This window comes from Cupressus sempervirens, chromosome 2 (genome assembly GCF_028749045.1).
Source record: "Cupressus sempervirens isolate cs-2001-9-10 chromosome 2, ASM2874904v1, whole genome shotgun sequence".
Classification (NCBI taxonomy): Eukaryota; Viridiplantae; Streptophyta; class Pinopsida; order Cupressales; family Cupressaceae; genus Cupressus; species Cupressus sempervirens.
In genome coordinates, this window is record NC_143119.1 from 449,716,648 (window position 1) to 449,737,728 (window position 21,081).

A 21,081-nucleotide genomic window follows, 5' to 3' on the forward strand; every position below is an offset into this window, starting at 1 on the left:
GGAAAGGATCTTTAGATTATTAGAATTGGAGTAGTTCTACCTTATGGGATTGAAGATTTGTTCTTAACATGGAAGTCATCATCCCGTAATGCCTTGATTAACAACTTGTGGAATTAAATTCTACCTTATTTATGTTGGGGTGTCTAGAAGGAAAGGGATGATAGGGTTTTTAGGGGTAAGGAGTCAAAATCTAATCAGATCATTCATAACATTAAGAGGATGGCAACTAAGAATGTTAGGCTAATTGGTAAATTCCAAGAGCCTAAAGATGAGCGAGAAACCAAAGTCATTAAGAATTGGAATGTAGAAGGGGCTAGTTATCCTCAAATTGAGAAAAGTCTTAGAAGCTATGCTAGATGGAACTACCCACCCAAGGGATGGTATATGGTAAATTTTGATGGGGCCTCAAAGGGAAACCCAAGGACTATGGGTTGTGGTATTACTATCAGAAATGAAAATGGATATAGTATTGGTGCAATGGAAATCCCTATTAGAAAGTAAACTAATCACATAGTGGAAGCTAGTGCTACCCTTTATGGAATTTTATATGCTAAGAGTATGAATTTGGAGAAAATATGGCTAGAAGGGGATTCTTTAAATATCATCAATTATCTTAACAAAGTCACTACCTCCTCATGGACTATACATAATATTATATGCAAAGCTATGAATATAACCAATGCCTTCACTGAATGTTTTGTTACTCAAAAATTATAGAGAAACTAATAAAGCAATTGACTGGGTAGAAAATGTGGCTTGTAAAAGTCACATGAAGATGATATGGAATAATGGAAATGACATCCCAATTGATGGGCTATCTCTCATGGAGTATGATAGGATTGGAAGCAGATAATTTTGTTTTAATAACGAAGTTAATGGCATTGAGGAGTAATTATGAGATGTGATGGAGAGGGGGTTTGTGCATGATGATTAAGTATGATGCAACTTATCCCTTATTACCACATATATTGTGGGTGTTTTTGTAAAAATGAAAAGCCTGCTATGACTTTGAAGCTAGGAACTTGAACTTGCTCGAGATTTCTGGGAGGATTAGAAATTTTTGCAAAACCAAGAACATGGGAGGAAAGAGAAAGAGCTGTGAGCCCAAAATTTTTAGGAATGGAAGAAAAAACCATAAATATCAAAAAAATTGGATCATGGCAAGTTTACAAGTTATTTGGAGAAACTAAAGGGAAGTAACTCATCCATAACTGGGAAATTTATCAAAACTTGGAAAAACAATAGCATTCTAGTTAGAAATTAAAGAATGGAGGTCATAGAGGAAACCATTGTCAAAGCAACTGGCATGGACATGGAAGGGATTAACTTCTATAGAGATAGGAAGATGTTTGATAGATATGTGGATGAATTTTTAGAGTCGACCAAATAGAGAAATAGGTTGGTTAATATTAACAATTCCTACTTTTTCCCTACTTCTATTTCTAGACCTTGGAGGTTTATTCTATTTGTTTTGATTGAATATATAACCTTGGATGGCTACTTTAACAATATTTATGGTCACCATTTCATGTTGGTTAATCACTTTAGGCATGGGGTTAAGATAAACTTCTCCTTCTATCTTCAGCAATCTCTGTATAGTACCATTTTAACCCTTCAAAATGACCTAGAAGGGGATCATGCTCTTAATGAAGGACTAATGGTTTTGCTTATGAGTCTATTAAAATCTAAGAGAGTGGATAGAACTCATTTAAGTAGAAAAACCTTGGAATGTGAAATTGAGGGGAGTGAATCATAAGAGGCCTATGAAGAGGCAATTGAGGAGGAAGAAGTTGAATCAGTGGAGAAAAAGAGAAAGAAGCTAACCCCTGGGGGCTCATCTTCTAAGAGAAGGAAGATAAATGAGGGGGACTATGAGATGGAGACTAGAACTAATGAGGAGACAAAGGAGGAAAAAGGAAAGAAGAGTAAGGGAAAAATACTATCAGGGGAATAATTGGTAGTAAAATTAAAACCCAAAATGAAATGCAGAAAACTAAGAAATGCATGAACACACCCTCAGATGAGGATCCCCTGACTAAAAAGGAGAAGGATATGAGAGGCAAGAAGATTACACCTTAAGGGGATGTTGAGGACAAGGATAATAATGATCTTAATATAGAGAAAGATAAACTGGACATGGATGAGGATTACCTGAATTAGAGCTTTGTCCCAGATGAACATAGGTATATGAAGGGTCTCTTTATCAACTCAGGTGTGATGAAGAGGGATATTACCACTATGAAGGAGAAAATGTAGGATCTTAGAAGGGATTTTGATCATCTATGAAAAACATGTAGGGGTGAGAATACTTTAGGCTAGTATCTAGATAAGCTCTTGAATGTGATTGGGAATGTTGAAGAGGTCACCAACTCAATGAAGAGAGCCCCATCTCTTGAAGTTAAAACTAGAGCTATGGATTAAATGGTTAAGGATATGCAAAAGAAGATTAATATTTTGGATAGCAGATTTGAGGGAACTAAGAATGTATTGAAAAAGATTGTTGACCAGAATTGTTCCATTTTGAAAGCTATTGCTGAATATATCAAGGTTGTGTTGGATAAGCCAGAGTAGGGGAAAAAGAACCAAGGGAAAAAGGAGATGAAGGATGATCATGGCCCTAGCAAGTGCACAATGGAGAACTTTGAGAAGATAGAGGTCATGGATGATAAAGAGATTGATGAGCTAAGGGCTTCTACTATAAACATGAACATTTTGGTTGATCAAACTGCTGACTTGCTAAAGACTTTATAGTTGTCCTATTGTTGTCTTTTTTTTATCTTTATTATCTACTATTTTTTGTAGGGAATTCTATTCTCACTAGTTTATTTTTTTAGTGTTGGTGCATAGTTTCTCTTGAACTTTTATTGATACTTTGCTTCACTCTTTGTAAAAGGATTCAGGTCCTCTCAAAACCTAGTTTTACTTAATCAAAATAAATAGGTATTTGAATGGACTAAGATGAAATATCCAAGAGGATATTAGTCTATTAAGTTTTACTAAAGTTCAAAGGTGTTATTAGTTGATACTTAAAGTGGAAGAAAAAAATAAGAGCAAAGAGAAAAGTTATAAAGGGAGAGGTAAAGATCTGTTAGAAAGTAAAGCCCACCAAGATAACTTAGAGGGGGGGAGGTGAATCAATTATCCAATAGTTAAAAAATTTATCAACCTTATTAATCCTTAACCATGTGAAAAATATAATCAAAATCCATAAGAAGATACACATACACAATAACACCAAATATGTTAACTAGGGAAACCCTTGATCAAAGGAAAAACCCCAGTGGGGATGGTACCCACAAAATGATGTACTAATATAAAAGTTCCTTGTAAGAGGATGGACTTTGTTAGGAGCCAGTGAAGTAAATTTAGTACATATCAGTCCATGTTAGGATTTGTACAAACCCTATTAGGAATTGTAGAAGGTAGATGGACCCATTGTCCAAACAAATTCCATGGCAAGATCACTGAACTCACTATCCAACTAATCTCTATATTATTCCTTGTATAATAATAGAAATTAAATGACTTGAACTCCTTCTCTATCCTCTTGACCAAAACAATCCTCTTCTACTCTCAATACCAAATCTTTTAACTTCACATCCAATTTATCCCTTGGATCGCTTACTCACATTTACCAAATACTTCACATCTCTCACTTGAATACACACTTGATTACTATTTCATCACAAGGAAAATAACCTTCCTTTATACCACATCCTCAAAATAATTCCTTGAGCTAGCCTTGAGTCTTTCCTAATTAATTATATTAGGACGTCATTAAGATAAACAATCATTTTATAATTACATAATATTGTCAGTTCACAGTGTTTACAAATTCTAACACATGTGCCCTCTGACCTTGTGCACTCACTAACATTATCATAAGGTTTTCTACTATCATTTTCTAACTTATCTCATCATGATTCTATCCCTATTAAGAGATACAATCCAAACATTAGAAACTCCTTATTAGGTACTCTATCTATATCCTATCTTCGATAATTCATGAATAACTCTCACACATCTTTTTCTAGTGCACTTTTCCACTTCATTAGGACACAATGTAAAATATATTCTCAACTACACATTAGCTAATCATCAATATGCAATTTTAATGACCTCATTCTCTTTCTGCTAGTATGCTAATCTTCAAAGAAACAATACTATGTTGACGTTAATGTCAAACACAGTCATGAATGCAACATGTTAATCATGCTATCCATAGATTCGATTCTTAGTATACTCCCCCAAAGGAATATCATCAATATTCATGCTAGCAAGATATACTAATACATTTGGACTAGTTTTCTAATGGAGGAGATGCAATTTGTAAATTTGAATAGGTTCAAATCACTTTTCTTTTACCTCCACATGCTGTCAGAATTCCAATGATGTTGGATACATTAAAAAAAGGACAAAACTCTAAATAATTTTCATACCACTCAACCATGAAAGGTACTCATGTATGAAAGCACTCAATCCCAAAAAAAATGAGATATTGTTTTTGTCATTCATCCTTGCTTTGTATGAAGTTTGTAGACCACGACATAAGGGCCTTCCTCAAAATCCCTATGGAGATATTGTTAAGTTTCTTGTTTTTTTTTTTTTCTCCATTTTCATCACCTTATATTAGGGTGGAATGCTAAGGAAATTTAATAATTATGCATTAGGAAGCACAAATTTTTTCTTTTAATTTTTTTTATATAGGTAGAGAACTATGTATACATTAGCACTTAAAAATAACCTAGCAAGTATCAAACTTCACTATCTAAAACAAAGTAATGAGATTCACATTTATGCTAAACTTGGGAAAATAGTTGGTGAAAAATTGACCCCCAAACCTTAAAACCCAACTAGTAGTCTCCACAAATTGGACTTCAATGTAGAGATAATTGTATCTATATTCTTGTAGTTTAGGTGATTACATCCTTTTTTGTAGGAGGAATTGTGTATTTATTCCATTTAATTCTATAGGGAGTATCACCCTTATGGTGGTGAGAAAATTAATGCACCAATTTGGGTTCTAAACACCCATAAAACATGTACGGTGAGTAATATACATAGTGTAACATGTGACATGAAGGGTTGCTAGCAAGTGAAATCATATTAGCACGCACACATGCTAATATCCCATACATGTTGTCCATGGGTCAAACTGGTAAGGTTTCTAGTAGGTATATATATATATATATATATATATATATATATATATATATATATATATATATATATATATATATATATATATATATATATATATATATATATATATATATATATATATATATATATATATATATATATATATATATATATATATATATATAGAGAGAGAGAGAGAGAGAGAGAGAGAGAGAGAGAGTGGTGCATTTTCATTAAACATTTCAACCTTTCATAATAGGAGTGTATGGAAGGGTTTGATAATATCTTGCATTTAGACTGATAAAAAACATTGATTCTTTTCTATCTAATAGTGCATTGACTAGTCTTTAAGATGACATAGTTTTAGGATAAATGATTTAGTCTCTTGAGTGAAAATGGATGCCCTTGGAGAGCTTATAGTGTCAATGTTTAGTATTTTATGGTTTAGTGGAATTTTTTTTAATTGTTGATGTCCAAGATCTTCCAAATGGATTAAGAAGTTTCTCTAAGGTTGAAATAATAATAATACTCCTACACCATGCACAGCAAAGGAATTGCAAGAGACTATTTTTTACAAACATAGTTGAATTCATCATGGTAATGACAATCACTGCAATAAAAAATATTTTTTATTTGAATGGTGAATATTAAAATTTTAAATGGATATTAATTAATCTAAAACCTTTATAATGAGGAGAATAAGATTTTCAAATTGTTGTTAAGCCTACTCCCAACCAATGTTCATACTATTAAAACAATGGTAGTAGATTTGAGGTTTTATTTGTCAAAGAGAATATTTAACATCTAAATTGTATGATTATGGTTTGAAGGCACATTTTCATCTTTTATATGAGTTGAGTTGGGTTTAAATATGGTTTAAAGATTAATTTTGTTCTCCTCAGATTGTGATAATTATTCTTGACTAATAATCCTAGTTGTAGAGATAGACAAGTTTAAAATATGTTCATTGGCTATGGTGGGTTATATATTTGATAATGGATATGTTTAAATACCTTGAAAGGTTGTTGGATTAATGTCATTGTATTGAGTCTTGCCAATGAACATATTTTAGTTCTTGAGATTTTTGCTTCATTCAAAGGCTAATAGAGATTGAAATGAATTTAGATAAGTAAGATCCTTGATATTTTAGTATTATTGTAAAAAGTGTCATCAGTAGCCCTTGATGCAATAAGATGCATTAATAATGCAAAGTTGTACTAAATTTCCTTATAGGCAAAACATGGCTTAAGAGACTAATACTAGGAATTTAATGGTTTTGGGGTTAGATAGGGTCAAAAGGTCATCATAAGGCCTTTGAATAATGTTTTAATCAATATAATTGATAAATGGTATAATGTTTCCAAAGTTGACAACTTGTTGTCAATTTGGAAATTTAAATTTATAGGGACATGGGAGAGATGTTGTGTGTTGGAAATATAAGAGTAATTGAGACGGGAGGGGTGAATCATTTACTACTAAAATAAATCCTAGATCCCTTAGATGTCAGTACAAAAATGCAACTTGAAAATTGAATACTGTTGATGCTCGGTAAACACACAAAAATGTTCTAACTTAGTAATATCTGAATGAGCTTGGTAAATGCTTAACATATAAACTTTAGATGTTATATGTGATTACCATTACTTTAACTTAGTTACAAAAACATAAAATAAAATAGAATGAACACATTTGATAATAGGATTTAATGTGGAAACCCAATTTGGGAATAACCAACAATTGCAACTAGTTACTGTTTTCGCTCTTCTAAAGTGAGCCTTGTTAGGAGCCAACCCTGTTAAAAGTTACAAAACACACTGTTAGGTGTGACCCTATTAGATGATTTAATCACCCTATTAGGAAGTGCCTTTTTAGAGGACTTTAGACAATTCAATTGAATTGCCACCTTGTTAAAAGATTTGCAAATAGCTGTTAAGCTAACTCTGTTAGAGATTTAGATCACTACTATAATGGTTAGAGAGTAACAATGAGATGACCTGATTTGAATGCAACTAAATTTATAATTCTAGATCTTTGTTTTGGCTTTTACTTGATCCTTCTTGATCAAATATAGCTTTTCTGCTCCACGAGCATATTCTTCTTATCCTTCAAATTTGCTTCCTCTTCTCATCATTAAATCTTCAAATAATACTTTTACATTTTTCTAACACTTTGAAATCACAACTTGACCTTATACTTATATCCATCATATTGTCAAATCAGCTCAAATACAACTTAGAATAATTACTATTCATCACCTTATTTGGCTAGAATTAATAGATAAATCAATTAAGCTTAATATGCCAAAATAAGAAAATCCTTTGTTAGCCAACCCAACTTGATAGAAACTAACTCAAAAATGAGTTTCTGTGTTAACCAACAGAAGCTCGATTAACACTGCAAAATTGCAAAAATATCTTGGCAACTGAGTGAGCTTAGTTAGCACTAGTTCCATCCAACTTTCCTTCATTAACCAAGTGAGCTCGATTAACACTCATCTTCTGCATACTTTCCTTTGATGCCTGAGTGAACTTAGTAGATACTGCCTTCTAAACTAGGCAATCATAAGAATGCTCGATAGACATAGAAAATTTCCTTCACTACCCAAGTGAGCTCGACATATACTGACTGATAATGATATGACATTTGTGTAATATCAAAGACAATACACAATTAATCAATTATATCCAACAATCTCCCTCTTTGGCATTGATGGCAACACAACATGTCATAGCATAATGAAATTTTGGATTTGTTCTTGAGAAGGCCCTCTATTAGTATGAGCTATTCCTTTCACTGGATTCATCCACTATCTACAACAAACTTCACCTTCTTTGCAAATCTTCTCCCTCTTTGGTTCCCTACTTTATTCTAGTTCCAAAAATTTCTCAGAGATATGATAGTAAACTTCTCCCTCTTTGACAACACATGCCAAAGACAATAATTCTATTAATACTAATGTACCTTTAGTACTAATTCATTTACAATATATCTTTGCCAATTCTGCACCAATTAGTTGATCTTTAACTTAGCTCTTGTTGATGCATCACTAAACTTCATTTAGTGAGCTTCAGATAGGGGAATGACTCCTAGCTTACCTCTTAGATACAAAAATGCATCCTTAGGTAATGACTTGGTAAATATATTTGTAATTTGTTTCTTTTTATTAACATATTCCAATTTGACTTCTTTCTCTTTTACTAACTCTCTTAAGAAGTGATATTTTATTGCAATGTGTTTTGTTTTAGTATGCATCACTAGATTCTTTGATATATTGATTGCACTAGTGTTATCATAGTATATGACTATTGGATCCTTGTTCTCTATCTTTATTCCTTCCAAAAATTGTTTGAACCAAACAATGTTAGAACAATTGACTACTACTGCCACATATTTTGCCTCTAATGTGGATTGAGATGTACAATTTTACTTCTTGCTTGTCCAAGAAACTAGTCTTTTACCAAGAAAGAATGCTCCACCACTAGTGCTTTTTCTGTCATCAATACTTCCTACCCAATCAGCATCAGTAAATACTTTCAAGTCCAAATTGCCTTCAAGTTTATACCATAAGCCATAGTCTTCAGTATCTTTTAGATATCTCATGATTCTCTTGATTGCCATCATGTGATTTTATGAGAATCTTGCCACTATTCCAACTATTAGAGAAATATCAAACCTTGTGTGTACTACATACTACAATTTTCTAATCATTGATCTATATGTGGTCTGATCTACTTCTTTGGAATCATCATTTTTGGAGAGCTTATGTCTAGTAGATATAGGGGTTTCAACTGGTCTTGAATCTTCCATTCCAAACTTCTTCAATATTTCCTTGATATACTTAGATTGAGTGATGCAGATACCATTTTTGTTCTACTGCATCTACAATCCAACAAAGAATTTTATCTCAACAAACATGGACATCTCAAATTCTTTACTCATTTCTTCTAAAAATGCTTTGCACAAGTCATCATTTCCTGTAAATAGAGTATCATCAACAAATATCTCTACCAACACAATATTCTTGTCGAGTCCTTCCTTGATATACATACTACCATTATCATTTGTCCTTTGAAAGACAATCTATACCAAGTAATTATGAAGTCTTTCATACCAAGCTCTAGGAGCTTGTTTGAGATCATATAATGCTTTGTGTAACTTGCAAACCATGTCTCTTTTGTTAGGATCTACAAAACCTTTAGGTTTTTCAATGTAGACTTCCTCATCAAGAATTCCATTCAAGAATGCAGATTTAACATCCATTTGATACACTTTAAATCCTCTATGTGTTGCATATGCTAGTAAAGTTCTAACACCTTCTAGTCTTGCTATAGGAGCAAAAGTTTCACCATAATCAATACCTTCTTCTTGAGAATAACCTTTGCAAACCAATCTCACTTTGTTTCTTGAAACTCTTCCATCTTCATTTAGCTTATTTTCGAATACCCACTTTGTACCAATTACATTTTTATCCTTGGGTCTAGGAACAAGAGTCCAAGTTTTGTTCTTTTCTAGTTGCTCTATCTCTTCATTCATTGCTTTAATCCAACTTTCATTTTCAAGAGAATCTTTAACATTTGTAGATTCAAATTCAGAAAGTAAACATGTAGCTTTTAATTTCCTTCTTGTCATTATTCCATTAGATTTGTCTCCAATGATATGATCAAGTGCATGATGCCTTCTAGCATATCTTGCTAATACAGGCTCTTTGGTCTTTGAATGAGTTTCATCATCTTCATCATGAATTTTAGTTTCAAGCTTGGGTCCTTCTGTCTATGATTTTGGTCCATTAGGTTTGGTTTGAACTAGTACGATAGTCTCTGATTATGACTTGGGAGATGAAGCTTCCTTTCTTTCAGATAGATTTGGTAGGCTATCAGGTTCATAGTAAATAAATCTTCTATAATCCTCTTGCTTCTTGTTGCTTTCTTCTTCACTCTTTTCTGCAAACTCATCAATTTTAAAATGTGCACCTTTTATAATTTTATGAGTAGAAAAGTTCATACATTTGTATGCTTTACTTTTGCAAGAGTATCCTAGAAATATGCCTTCATCACCTTTTACATAAAATTTTCCTTTTCTAGATTCTTTTAAGATATAATATTTGCTGCCAAATACTTTCAAGTAACTTACATTAGTTTTGTAGCCCTACCATAGCTAATAAGGAGTTTTGTTTGAGTCTTTCTTCAATTTTACTCTGTTCAAGGTATCAACTGTAGTGCTTATAGATTCCTTCTAGTATTTGAGAGCAACATTCTTTTCAATCATCAGAGTTCTTGTAGAATCCATGATAGATCTGTTTCTTCTTTCATCTATACCATTTTGTTGTGGTGTACTAAGAGTTGATACTTGTCTTTTGATTCATCTTTCAATGAAAAAATTATTGAATTCATTTGAGATGAATTCACCACCTTTGACTGATCTTAAGCATTTCAACCTCCTTCCAGATTCCTTTTCTACTCTTGCCAGATACCACTTGAATTTTTGAAAGTCTTCTGATTTTTCTTTTAGATACATTACAGTCATCAACAAAAAGAATGAAAAAAAAATTCTCTACTATAACTCTCTATTCCAATAGGTCTACATAAGTCTATATGAACAATTTCCAAGACTTCTTCTGACTGATAGTTTTTTCTTTTGAAACTAGTCTTTCCCATCTTACCAATTTAGAAATTCTTTCATAGTCCCATATTAGATTTCTTCAAACTAGGAATACCTCTTAGCCTTTTATGTTTGCTTATCTTAACTAGAATATAAAAGTTTACATGACATAGCCTTTTGTGCCATAACCAACTTTCTTCTACTTGAGCAATAAAGCATGAAAAATCACTGAGATCAAGATAAAATAGATTACCTTTTGTGTGCTTGCCAGATCCAACTAGATTTTCCTTTCCATCCAGTGGTTTGGCCTATCCATTCATGAATTCTACCTTGAATCCAATATTATTCAACTATGCCACACTCAGTAGATTATGCTTTAGTCCTTCAACCCAATAAGCATTGTCACATACAAGTTTTTTAGTAAATGATATACATCTTTTTCCTTTTATGTTACAAGGTTCATTATTTCCAAATCTTACACTACTTCCATCATAATATTCCATGTGCTTAAACTTTGTTTTGTCTCCATTCATATGATGTGAATAGCCACTGCAAGTAATCCATATATCATTTTTTCTAGCATGAGAGATAAGTGTCATCTTATCTCCATCATCATATTCATCTTTCACAACAATATATACCATTTCATCTTCACTATTATTAGAATCTTTAGCTATAAAACAAAATTTCTTACCTTTGTCCTTGTAGTTCTTGGAATCCTTTTTGCCTTTGTGCTTATTTCTTTTCTTTTCATCTTTGATTTCCTTATTTGGACACCTAGTAGCAAAGTGACATACTTCTTCATAGGAAAAGTAGATCAAAGATACTTTACCTTTGTACTTTCCTCTTCCTTTGGAATACTTCCTTGCAAGTAGGGCTTCAACAACTTCAAGATCACTATCTAAACTTTCTTCTGATGTTCCTTCCTATTCACTTCTAGATTGACTAGATTTTGATTTCTTACACTTTTCATTAAGTGAGAGTTTAGCTTTAAAAGTAGATTCAATAACCTTTGAACTAGGAACATAGTTATCGAAGTTATCTAACTCAAAAGCTATCAATCTTCTAGCTAGAGAATCCAAAGATATTTTATTATTTGGTTCACATCTCATCTCTTGAATAGAAGACACTTTAATTGCATAAATAGGAAGAAGAGTTCTAAGTACCTTGCTTACAATTATTTTCTCTTCAATGTCTCCTCCAGATGCTCTGATTGCACTTACACTTGCTTTGATCCTTTCCACATATTTTGCAATGTTCTCATCTTCTCTCATTTTCATTTGATCAAAATGATTCAACATTAGCTCTCCTTACATTATCATCTCCTCCATATATATCTTTCAGTTTGATACACATCTAATAAGCTCTCTTGTAGTCCTTGACTTCATCAAATTCAGCATAACTAAGAGTAGATGCAATATCAATCATCATGATGTTATGATTCTTCTTTTCAGCAATATCTTCAACTGATAATGTTCTAGTGGGAATCTTGTATTTAGTATCAAGATACAAGCATCCTGAGTCACTAATGGTAGCCAAGTGTAACCTCATAAGTCCTTGCCATGCTGCAAAATTTTCTCTATTTATCTTGGGGATCTCTCTTCTATAAGACATCATGATCTTTGGCATAGGTCCTTGAAACCTTCTCTACAAGCACCAAAAGCTTTGATACCAATTGTTAGAAATATAAGAAGAGTAATTGAGAGGGGAGGAGTGAATCAGTTACTACTAAAATAAATCCTAGATCTCTTAGATGTCAATACAAAAATGCAAACTGAAAACTGAATACTGTTGATGCTCCATAAACACACAAAAATGTTGTGACTCAATAATAACAGAATGAGCTTGGTAAATGCTTAACATATAAACTTTAGATGTTATATGTAATTACCATTACTTTAACTTAGTTGAAAATATATAAAATAAAATAGCATGAACACATTTGACACCAGGATTTAACTTAGAAACCCAATTTGAGAAAAACCACCAATTGCAACTAGTTACTATTTTGACTCTTTTGAAGTGAGCCTTTTTAGGAGGCAACCTTGTTAAATGTTACAAAAAACACTGTTAGGTGTGACCCTATTAGAGAAATTAATCACCCTATTAGGAGTGGCCTTGTTAGATGTCTTTAGACAATTCAATAGAACTGCCACCTTGTTAAAGGATTTGTAAATAGTTGTTAAGACAACTTTGTTAAGAGATTTAGATCACTACTACAATGGTTAGAGAGTAACAATGAGATGACCTAATTTGAATGCAACTGAATTGCTGATTACAAATTTTTTTTCAAGCTTGTACTTGATCCTTCTTGATTGAATATAGCTTTTTTGCTCCACAAGGATATTATGCTTATCCTTCAAATTCACTTCCTCTTCTCATAATTAAATCTTCAAATAATACTTTCACATTTTTCTAACACTTTGAAATCATAATTTGACATTATACTTATATCCTTCATATTGCCACGTCAGCTCAAATACAACTTAGAATAATTACTATTCATCACCTTAGTCAACTGGAATTAATAGATAAATTGATTAAGCTTAATATGCCAAAATAAGAAAATCCTTTGTTATCCAACCCAACTTGATAGAAACTAACTTAGAAATTATTTCCTATGTTAACCAACAAAAGATCGATTAACACTGCAAACTTGCAAAAATCTTTTGGCAACTGAGTGAGCTCGGTTAGCATTGGTTCCATCCAACTTTCCTCCATTAACCGAGTGAGCTCAATTAACACTTATCTTCTGCATACTTTCCTTTGATGCTTAAGTGAACTTGGTAGACACTACCTTTTGAACTAGGTAATCACAAGAATGCTCAATAGAGATAGAAAATTTCCTTTACTACCCGAGTAAGCTCGACATTTACTAATTGATAATGACATGATATTTGTTATCATCAAATATAATGCACAATTAATCAATTTTATCCAATATTTGTGAACAAGTATTAAATTAGAAAATTATAATATAAAGGATTTGAACATGTAAACATTGTCATGAGAAAGTGAAAGATGGTTTGTGGAACCTTGTGAGAGATGTTAAGAGATTTTGCAATTTTTGAGATTTTGGCATTAACAATGCAATGACCCATATAACTTCATGGATGTTCCAATAATGGCTTGACTAACTTAAAAACATCATTCCCATGTTGTTATACTACATTCAACTAGTTTGACCAACTTTGACCCTCTACGTCCTAATTGGAATTACAAAGAAACTTGGCCTAATATCCTTACAAAATTGATTTGATTAACAAAGAAAATTAATCATGTTTTCCTTATATCTTAATAAAATGTCCTTATAGCCAAGAATTGGTCTTAGTTCCTGCTTATGTTATTGGTAATTTAAGCACACAGAGGAACTTGGATAATTTCTTGGTCAAAGCATGTAGCAAGGCCGAGGAAAGACCATTCTTCTTTTTTTTAGTCTAGTTATGTTTTCAATGTTCATTTGAATCTATTTCATAAGGATATAAGGCTAATTTTATTTTTAAAAATGTGATTTTAATGTGAGTGTGTCAAAATCTTTGATATAGTAAAATGTTGCAAAAATGACGTTTCAACATTTTTACTAAAATTTATCAAAACTAGTTTAGTCTTTCAACCATGTTATGAATTGGTTGAGTTTGAGAGAAAGTATTTTTCAATGGTTTTAAAGTCCCTCTTTGGGTCAAGGGAAGAAAAATACTTGAATATTGGAGGAAAGTTTAATGATCTAAGCATTCCATGTCATTGATGTTGGCAATGGGCTAGCATCCCTTGTAGTATTCACAACATGGCTTAATCATTTCATGTGGTTCTATAAGACTATTACTTTTATTGGGAATTGATAGGCCAATCTTTTGGTGCAACAAAAAAGCTTGCCTTTTTTACAATTGGTATCAAAGCTTGGTCAAATTTTTGAATCTCACAAGCCACATTGAGTAATGCTAGGAGGGGGGTCAGTTACAATGGACCAACATCCCTCATAGGATTGGTGATATGTCTTAACTGTGTCTTGTAATTCTATAAGACTATTGGTTGTATCAAACATTGATAGGTCAATCTTTTGGTGCAAAGGCAACCTTTGCCTTTCTAATAATTGATGCAAAATTGGAAAAAATTGCAATGATAAATTCATGTCTCATATTGAATTATTTTTATCTTGCATAGAAACTAGTCTGCTTAATTATATAGATGAACAAATTCACTTCATACATCTGGTTAAATTTTGACAAGAATATGTGTTGGGGGAAAAATGATTTTAATAAATAGTTTACTGATTGAATACTAGTACTTTACAATACAAAATAATAGCTAGTTGTTGTTGATATTTAGCATAATTAAGAATTGAACCCATAAAAATTTAGCATATAAGAGAAAGGTATTGCATTGTAAAACATAATGATATAAGGAAAAATATGTCATCAAAGCATAATGGTTTAAATATGTATCCAAAATATAAAAGAGTACACAAGGCATCTAAATAGCTTCAAAGAATTCCTCGAAGAGATATCATCTCTATGATGCAACTTACCACTAACTTACAAGTTACTTTGTGTAGTGGTCAAGCACTAGACTAGGTAGATGTAATGTTCTTGACAACTTGTGGCCCAAAAAACCCAATAGGTATCAAGTGCCTTAGCATTATTTTATCTAGGAAATTATAAGTACTTCAAAATCTTGACATTCTATTTAGTTTATTCATTAGTATCATGTTAGATTTTAGAATTTAAATATAAAGAGAAGCATGGAGCATTTAGAATTTGTGCAAAACTATTATGTGATAATGCTTTCAGGGTAAGGTGATAATTCCTTTAGGGTAATGTGATATGCAAGATATTTTAATGGTAAACTGCTTTTAATTTTATAGTCTTAGATTAGAATGGTTTTACTTAGGCATAATATAAAGAAGAAAATACCCAAGGTTTTGCCTAATCAAGTAGTTCTACCAACACATCTTATTAGATATTTGAGATTGATATCAATTTTTCCACAGACTTCAGGTTTAGTATATGAATTGATCATTTGTTTGCAAGAAGAGTCAACATTTTTATGCTAATGCATCTCAAGAGCTCCTTGTTTGAGCCCATTGATCATTTCCTTTGGTGAAAATTTTGGTACTAGTTTTACAAAGTTTAATTTGATAGGATAATATTTAATTTCTTATGTTTTTGAGAATATTAAAATTTTGGAAATGAAACCTCTGACAAGGACACCTTCATGAAATCAAGGTTTTATTAAGTGCATAAGAGGAGGGGTTTTACATGTTCAACAACCTACTTTTAAAAAATACCAAAATTATATAAAATTAAATATTAAATATTACAAAATCATAAAGGATATATAGCTCACATGTGGAATATAATCTATTAATTACATTAATTTTTGAACCCTCTCTACATGATGGTTTTTCATGAACTTTTTTATTTTTTTGGATAGGATAAACATAGATGGGTTGAATGAGTTATTCAAACATATATTTTAATTCTCCCTATATGTTAGTAAACTTATAAACAATAATAAGGACAAGTTTTGATCTATTGGTTAACCACACTAAACATTCACTAAAAGTGAAAATGCAAATACAGGAACACCGACATAGAGAACACCAAGATCTGCATAGAAATCTAAATAGGAAAAAAATGTGAAGAAGATAATTATCATTAAATGAACACCTATTTAGGTGAGACAAGTTAATTTAATTTTTGTACAGGCTCATTGCTAATTTTCCTCACTACAAGTTGGTTCAATATTCATTGGATGCTTATAGTTGGGATAAGTACACTTATACAATTGAGATGTCAAAATAGATCCAACAAGGTATGAATTGATAGAGTTTTCATCTAAATATGCATAAACACTTTAATATTTAAGCTCAGCCACCATGAGTAGATGCAATTTTTTGATCTAGTTCCATCGGTATGTATGGCTCTTCTTGATCTTCTAACAACTGCCTTATATACAACTACCTTAGATATTTACACTCAATAACATCATTGCAACAAATTTATATTATACTTTGCACTCCAACCATTTATCCCCTCATATACAAATGATATTCTTTATTTATATAGGAATTTATCATACATTTGTTGGCCCACACCAAATAAGTGTGGTGGCCCCAAAGAAAGAGATATTATAATTGTATTTAATCCATTAAATCAATCATAAATCTAGGAAGTACTTAGGAGCACATATCAACACACTACAACATGATCCACACATAGCTCACACTTAAGATATTACAATGATTATTATAATTACCAATAACATTTAAATGCCATGATTAAGAAGATATTACAATTATTATTACAAACCAATAACATTTAAATAACACAACCAAGTCTAGAAGATGAACCATGAAATAACTAAGATCACCAAATAATGAAACTTGATGTAAACTAATTTAGCTGATAACCCAAAAGCATCTGATGAACCAAATCATTGTCCAAATATCCAAAATAGCTAAAGATGTTATAAGCTAGAGTTGTTGTTGCACCAAAATATTGACCCGTCAATGCCTGATACAACCACTAGACTTACAAAACATAGGAGGTAGTTAAGCCATGTCATGAATCCAAAAGGGGAACATTGGAAATTAGTCCAAAAATTTCCCCCTCAGCATTACCCAAGGAGATTTGAACCTATGACCAAGCTGTGATGCCACTTATTGGAATACAAACACCACTAAGAGTGGGGGTTGAATCAGTGATTTAAAATACTTTTAAAAACTTGAAACACTTGCAAGTTATAAAAATTTAACACATGAACATGATAGTTAATGAATAACAAAGTGGTGCAATATTTTAAACTTGATATAGGGAACATTACTTTAATACCACTTGTTACAAGATAAAGTTGTCATTGCACCAAAAGATAGACCTATCAATGCCCAATACAACCACTAGACTTATAGAAAAAAGGAGGTGGTTAAGCCATGTCACGAATCCCAAAAGGGAACATTGGTGGTTAGTCCAAAAATTTCCCCTCGGCATTACCTGAGGAGATTCTAACCTATGACGAAGCTCTAATACCACTTGTTGGAATACAAACACCACTAGGAGCTTTTAAAAACTTGAAACAATTACAATTTATAAAAATTTAACACATGAGCAAGATAGTAAATGAATAAAAAAGTGACACAATATTTTAACATGGAAAGCCCATTAGGGTAAAAAATCACTTTGAATCTGAAATTTTATTGGCCTCTTAGGAAAATATTTTAGAGCTACAACTCTGGGAAGCACCAACACCCTGTTCTAGAAACACCAATTCCTTACACATGAAGCTCAAACTTCATGAATACAAGAAGCAAAAACTTCCAAAATGAACAAATGAGATATAAAATCAGAGGATCATCTTTGTTAAAACACAAATCATGAATCACTAGTTTCAACTTCTTGTTGAAAACACAATACAGGATATACTTCTATTCTCCTCAAAACATCCAATATCCAAATATATTATTTTTCCATTAAATGATCTAATCAAATACTAATATGAATGAATGAAGAAGTAATATATAACCTTTCTTCTATCTTTGATAAATTTCTACAATGAAAATCAAATCATAAATATGAAATATGAAACATAAGCATTACCCTCTTCTTTGTTGTTAAAAATCTACCTGCAAACTATTCGATCTACAAGGAATTCCACACCAATTTTGCAAATTCTATCAAAACCACCTATTGTATGTTTTAGAGGAATGTATCCTATAATTATAAACCAAGAAAGTAAAAATTTTGGAGGTAGGTACATACCCCAAACTTCCATTAGACCAATACTGCTCAAAACTACTAAAACTGTCGTAACAATTTGGTAATTATTTTTGATAAACAGACTTTTTCTCTTTCCTTACATGTGTTATGCAAAAACTAACAAAAACCCATTTTAGCTAACTCCAATACCTTTACAAAAACTCTGATAGTTGGGGTCTATATGATTAAAAATCTTGTCAACTTTCTCATAGACCAAAACTATTTTTTTATAACCATTTTCTAAACCAATGTGAAAATTAAGTGTTAATTGTTCAACACTTAAGTGTTTGTCTTGAATATGTTTTGAACAATATTTAAGGACATCAAATAAGATAATTACATGATTTTAACCATACCATATGCTCATTAAAATTACATTATTGACATCAATGACAATAATTGATGGGGACACAACCCAAGCACAGAATGGACACAACAGGAAAAGGAAAAATTGTATTAACTGTGTAAATATGCTATTACATTCAGTACAGAGAAAATAGACTTGAAAATATGCCCTAGGGCTTACAATAGTAATAATCTAGAGATAATTTCTCCTTTTAGTACCTACTCTCAAACTCCACTCCGAACTGCCTTTTACAATGCTAGAAATGTTCTTAAATAGACCCCGGAGGGTTAAGGATTAGGAGTACATTCTAGAAAGTGCTAGTTGACATCCACCGACCAAATAGAAGGCTCTAGAAGTTGTGTTAGAAGTTGACACAAATATAGAAGAATCCAAAAACGGTAACCAAACTTTTGGGAGGCATAACTTTTGAACTGTAGCTCTGTTGACGAACCGCTTACATTTTTGAAAAGCTCTCGAACTGCTCTATAGCCCTATAGACCAAATTTTCTCGTGCCCCATTTTTTGGCCCTTTTTGAGGTCATTTAATGCCCCTAACATGACTTCAAATAATTCTTAGGTGTCTCTAGAAATTGAAAAACTGCGATAACTTTCAAACCGTGGGGCCTTTTGACTTGATTCTTTTTCTGGAATGCTCTTAATTACAATGACAAACATCTGGCCAATTTACACCTTCTAGTTCACCAAAATTATGGCTCAATTATATACTCCTATTTTTCTAGCATTTACACATATCCCAAGGTGTTCAAATACTCTATCCTAGAACATTGATAGTGGAACTGTGAGAGTTGGAACCTTTATTCGACCCAAATGGGTATCTAGAAATGAAAACACATGAAAGAGAAACTAAGTCTAAGTATTTTTTTTTGGTTGACATAGGATTGCCCTTATACCTTTGGATGCTTCTGCATTAGACACCCAGGGTAGATTGAAAAGTGACCCTGTCACTTTATGAATGGTAGAGGAAATCCCAAATGGGAAACCTCAGCTACTGAAATCCAAGTTGATTCCTCTATCGGCCATCCTTTCCACTTGACCAAATACTCTTCATACTACCTATTTCTGGTACTCCTACCCACACGATGATCTAGAATGTCTTCTATCTCCTCCTTCTTAGAAGCAAGAATTGGACATTGCTCTAACATCAACTCCTCATCTACACCATCATCATGATACTCTGTTAAGTCTGCAATGTTGAAAATAGGAGAAATGTGAATACCATCTGGGAACTCCACCTCCTATGCATTTCCTGAGTCATGTTTCTTCAGAATTTTGCAGGGGCCAAATTTTTTCATTTTCAGCTTGTTGTAAGTACCAGCTGGAAATCTTTCTTTTCTTAAGTGTACCATGACTAAATCCCCTACTTGATATTCCTTATGTCTTCTCTTTTGAGCAGCCCTAGCTTTATACTCTTGATTCATCCTGACAATGTGTGCCTGGACCTCCTCATGTACACACTTGATATGTTCAACAAATTCTTTAGCTTTAGCACTTGTCCTCTCCCCTTGTTCTATCTTCCTCAATTTTGGTGTAGTCCTTGGGCTACTTCCATATACAATTTGGAATGGTGATTTTCTAGTACTCCTATTTACAGAGTTCTATTAAGCAAACTCTGCTTGTGGTAGAATCAAATCCCATTCCTTGGGCTTATCCCCAACTAAACATCTCAGCAAATTGCCCAAACTTCTATTTACCACTTCTGTTTGGCCATCAGTCTATGGGTGATGTGTGAAACTAAATTTCAAGTCTGTTCTCAACTTTTTCCACAATGTTCTCCAAAAATACCCTACAAATTTAGTATCTCTGTTAGAAACTATGCTCCTTGGAAGACCATGTAGTCTTACCACCTCTCTGAAAAACAAGTCTGCAATATGGACAACATCATGAGTTTTGTGGAATGGAATGAAATGTACCATTTTGGAGAACCTATCAACCACCACAAATACTAAGTCATTACCCCTTTGTGTCCTTGGAAATCCAAGAACAAAATCCATACTTATGTCCTCCCATGGCTTTGATGGAACAGGAAATGGCTGATATAGTTCAGTATTGTGACTAAATCCCTTGGCAACTTGACAAATCTGACAACTCTGTACAAACTTCTTCACATCTTGTGACATTTGAGGCCAAAAATAATTTTCTTTGAGAATGGCAATGGTCTTATCTTGACCAAAATGTCTTGCCATCCCTCCACTGTGTTTCTCCTTAATCAGATTTTCCCTCATG